We start from the raw sequence: 4,919 nt of genomic DNA, 5'->3' as shown, positions 1-4,919 counted from the left end.
AACAGTCTCCAGTCTTATCCTTCCTTCCCTCCCTGTTCACCCCCTGGAGGTATCCTTGTCTAACCACTTCTGATTGCCCTCTTTTGGTGGTTTTCTCTGAAACTCTAGATAATGTACAAATATTACTATTTCTTGATTTTTCAACTTTAACCAAAAGCCATTGGATTTCCACTGTGAAAGATGAAGATTCAGCTCACTTCCTTCCCTTCCCCCTCTGCCTCTCCTAGTTTGATGGTGGTTGTTGTTATTTGAGTTGCATTGTGTACCTTTTAACTCTAATAGGTGAATCTCTCTTTCACGTGGCATCAATTTTTGACAGTATCTCTTTGTAATGCATCTCTTTTCCCAGCAATTCTTTCCACTCCTGACGACCATTTTTATTTTTACATCTGCCCTGCAACTTCAACCAGATCTTCTCTGTGTTATCTGTAGCTTGATTCTAAAAGTTGAAAAGAATAAGATGTTTGTATTTTTATGTCCACGCAAATATTTTTTGCTGTTGAATCAAGCAGTATACTAAAATATACACTTTGGGTCCAATGTCCAACCTTGGATCACGCATATTTCTAACATCAAGGACCAATAGATTCTCTTTTCCCACACTGAATCAATAACTTACAATCATGTCACATTTCACATTTTTTGAGTTGGGTCATCATTTTCTCATATAATTGTTTATTTTTCCTAGAGTTTCTAATTGCCTTTTTTTGTATTATGTACTTTAGTCATATCTCCATCATACTATAAATTCTATGGCATTCGTTTTTCCCTAGGAAACCTCGCTCTTAAAATCTACTCTTCTTGCTACAATTTTCACTGGTTGGTCCCTAGGCCTAGGGTTACAGGATCCTCGGTGTGTCAGTTTTCTTCCCAGAAACAACCGTGGCCAGTGGCACCTTTGCCTGAGTTCTTGTCCTGTGTCCAGAAAGAATGAGGTACGCAGACAAGTGAAGAGTGAGCAAAATGAAGAGGAGTTTTACTGAGTGTGTTACAACAGCTCAGTAAGACCCACAATGGGTAGGTCCTCTCTGTAGGCAGGTTGTCCCATCAAGGGTTCAGCAATCAGCAGAGAGGAGGCCTTGGAAATGGTGGCTCCCCTCTGCAGGCAGGTCACTTGGATGTCTCTGCAGGTCTCTGAAGTTCTCAACAGAGAGGGTAGCTCCTCTCTGTAGCCAGTTGTCCTGTCATCTGCTCAGCTCTGGCTGATTCTGGGGCTTTCATGGGCCTCAGAGAGGAGGAAGTGCATGGGCAGCCTTGGGTAGACTCGGAAAAGGCACCAGTTCCCACTTCAGTCAGTGGGACTGGCAGCCTGGCCCCAGCCTTCAGGACCTCCCTGGCCTGAAGGTAATGACTCACCAGGGACCTGCCCACTTCCTCCGGGAATCTGCCTCCTGCTGCTGTTCATGGTGCCTGGGCTCAGCGTGACTTTGCTCCAAGATCAGAGCAGGCACCAACAGCAGAAAGAAGCCAGACAGTGGGGGCAGGCACTTCTGAGCCTGCGAGGGTAGGGGTGCCTTCCTGGGACCCCAAGAGTACAGGGATGCCTGAGTCTGCTGCCACAGTTTGGGTAGCTGCAGTGGCACCCGGGAGGGCAGGGCTCTGTCCTGCTCCTGGCCCCCCAAGAGCACAAGGAAGCTCAGATCTGCAACCACAACTTGGGTGGCTGCAGCCCCACCAGGAGGGCAGGACTCCTGCCTGCTTCGTAGAGCGTGCAACCCCAGCCATGCCTCCCTGCTGCAGCCGGTGTGACGGCAGCACAAGGCCATCTGGAGCAGCTGCTACCATCATTAGAGTCACCCATCACCTCGGTTTGCCCAGGACTGCAAGATTCCCCAGGAGACAAGACTTTCAGTACTGAAGCTAAAAAGTCCCGGCCAACTGGGATGAGTTGGTCACCCTGTCTAGACCTGAGATCAAACCTCAGAACTTCCCTTGACTCTCTTCTAGGATGGATTCAGTTTCCTGGATCTTCCTCTTTCTTCATTTACTCCCTGATTTCTCTGGAGAACATTATCAAGCAACTTTTAAAGAAAGGCTGTGTTCGTATATGTATACCAAATCATCACGTTGTATACCTTAAATATACACAATTTCTGTTTATCAATGGTACTTTGATAAAGCTGAGGAAAAAATGTTTAAGTGGGTGTGTTGAAGATAATCTGTATCCTTATATGTTTGAAATGTCTTTATTCTGCCATGAGGTTTTTGATAGATAATGTAGCTAGATATATAATTCCAGGTTGAAGATAATTTTCCCTTCTAACATGCAGCCATCCTGCACCCATTGCCTTCTAGTACCCAGTGTTACTGGTAGGCAATGTGGTCCTAGTCTGCCCTCCTTTCTGTACAGAGCCCGCTCCTCTTTTTCCTAGGTTCCCCAGCTCTGTTTTCTTTAGTTTTTGCATTTTGAGATTGTGTATTTTCCAGTCCTTCTATTGAACTTTTCATTTTAGCAAGCATATTTGTTCATCTCAGGAAATCTTTGATGGTTCTCTAGGGTTTTCTTATCCCAAGAAAATTGAGCTCTCTAATAGATGGAATATATTCTGCAGTCTCCCTGAGTATATTCATTAGAGGGCTTAAATGCGATCTTCTGTTCCGTGAATTATTTCTGCTTCCTCTGGGCCAGCATTTTTGTTGCTTTCCTGCTTTTTCTCCTTCGCATGGATGGTCTTCTTCAAATGCCTGGGGATCCTTCATGGCTCATTCACATGCAAGAGGGAAGGACGGGGTTGTAGGCTGGTGTTTCCTCTGCTATGGAGTAAATTGGCCTCCCCATCCTCTCCTGTGTAGGCTGGGGTGGGGGCCTACATGCGGGATGGGCAGGGATTTTCTCTGGAGCATCAGTATCTTCACAGGCGCACACTCATATTTGGCAGCCTTGCGGTTCAGAGGCCTTAGCTTTCCCCAGCAGTTGTCTTCTTTAGCGAGGAGCCTTCCAGGATGTCATTGAGTGAAATGCACAGAGGGTGGGACAGGGTGAACTGGTACGTGTGCAGGTGTTTCATAAACAGACCGTCAATGACTCCCCTGTCCTCAGCAAGCACATTTTGCTCTACAGAATCTCTTGCCTCTGAGCCCTGAGTCTCGGGGGCTCTGTCTGGTCACTGCCCCCTCTCTCTGTAGTTCTATCCTGAGCTGCAGCACTCTCTACCTGTGTAGCAAGCAACACCTCCCATCCACTGTCTCCCAGGGATTGGTGACCCCCCACCCCTGTCTTGGTGTTGCGGGTTTATTCTTTTTAGTCTATTACATTTGCATTTTGAGGCCAGGGGCGGAGGGGAGCTTGGAAGATACACATATGCACAGCCTTCAAAATGGAAGCTTTGCCTCAAGATTGAATTGGGGCTTGCCATGAAATAGAGGCTCCGATAACACAAATAAAATTGGACATTTATGGATGCTTGTAACATGTGAGGCTCTGTAGTTCACATGCTTTGTCTTTTTTATTTCTCATTGTTTTTATCCCCATTTTACAATTTAAAATTGAGATGTATAAAAATTAAGTAACTTGCTGCAAATCACATGGCAGGTAAAAAGTGGAGGCAGAATTCTAACCCCTACCCACTCAAAGTGAAATTAGCCAAGTACCTGCCAAGCAGCAGGTGAGATGTACCCGTGGGGCTGCTTCCAAAATCCTCAGCCACATTTGTGTTCCAGGAAAATTGCACACACCAGGCTTCCTCCAGGAGACCCTCCCAAGAGAGGCAGCCTTGGGAATTATCTGACCCAGCCTGGGACAGGTATGGGGCTGCATCCTGTCCCTTCCTGTCTTCCATGCCATTAATGGGCCTCAGCTAGAGCCTCCCCTGGGGCCACCTCTTGCTCTGACAGCTGTAGGGAGGAGGGAACTGAGACTTCCTTCAAGCTGAGCCTAAGGCAGAGCTCTTCCTGCATTCCCTCCCCTGGGCTGCAGGTAATACCACCCGAATGAGACAGGAATAAATACAGGGTGGGTCACAGGATAATTAAAAAATTCCAGGCGCTGCTTTGTCAGAAGCGTTGGAACCAGAGCAACTCCATCTTGAATAGGGGCTGGGTAAAAACAGGCTGAGGCCTGCTGGGCTAGTCACAGGATGAGATAAGAGGTCAGCACAAGATACAGGTCATAAAGACCTTGCTGATAAAACAGGTTGCAGTAAAGAAGCTGGTCCAAACCAAAACCAAGATGGCGACGAGAGTGACCTCTGGTCGTCCTCACTGCTACACTCCCACCAGCACCATGACAGTTTACAAACGCCGTGGCAACCTCAGGAGGTTACCCTGCATGGTCTAAAAAGGGGAGGCATGAATAATCCACCCCTTGTTTAACATATAATCAAGAAATAACCATAAAAATGGGCAACCAGCAGCCCCGTCTACAGAGTAGCCATTCTATTATTCCTTTACTTTCGCAATAAACTTGCTTTCACTTTATTCTACAGACTCGCCCTGAATTCTTTCCTGCACAAGATCCAAGAACCCTCTCTTGTGGTCTGGATTGAGACCACTTTCCTATAATGGTTTCACATGACTAGAGGTTATGGGCTGATAAAACCCTGGAAACCAGGGTGTGTGGACCCACCATGGTGCTGGATTTGACCTGGGTTCCTCCTAGGATCTCATTATACGCTCATTAACATCCTAAATCACACAGCTGCCAGTGCCAGGACAGTTCCAAGACCACCTGTATTTGGTGTAAAAATGAGTGGCACCATAATTCTGAGAAATGTCCACCTTTTCCCAGGAACTTTCTTGAATATCCCATCCCTTGGTTGAAGAAACCCATAAAGATGAAACCCCAAACCCACTGCGCGATCCTCTCTTGAGAACGCTGCACTCCCCTTCTTGTGTACTTTTTGTTTTGCAATAAATCTCCATACTTTCACTGTTTTCTGACTCATCCTTGAATTCCTTCTCAAAATGGTGTCAAGAGCTGG

This window comes from Rhinopithecus bieti, unplaced genomic scaffold (assembly GCF_001698545.2).
Source record: "Rhinopithecus bieti isolate Rb0 unplaced genomic scaffold, ASM169854v2 scaffold_13400, whole genome shotgun sequence".
Classification (NCBI taxonomy): Eukaryota; Metazoa; Chordata; class Mammalia; order Primates; family Cercopithecidae; genus Rhinopithecus; species Rhinopithecus bieti.
Note: the sequence above shows the minus strand (reverse complement) of the source record.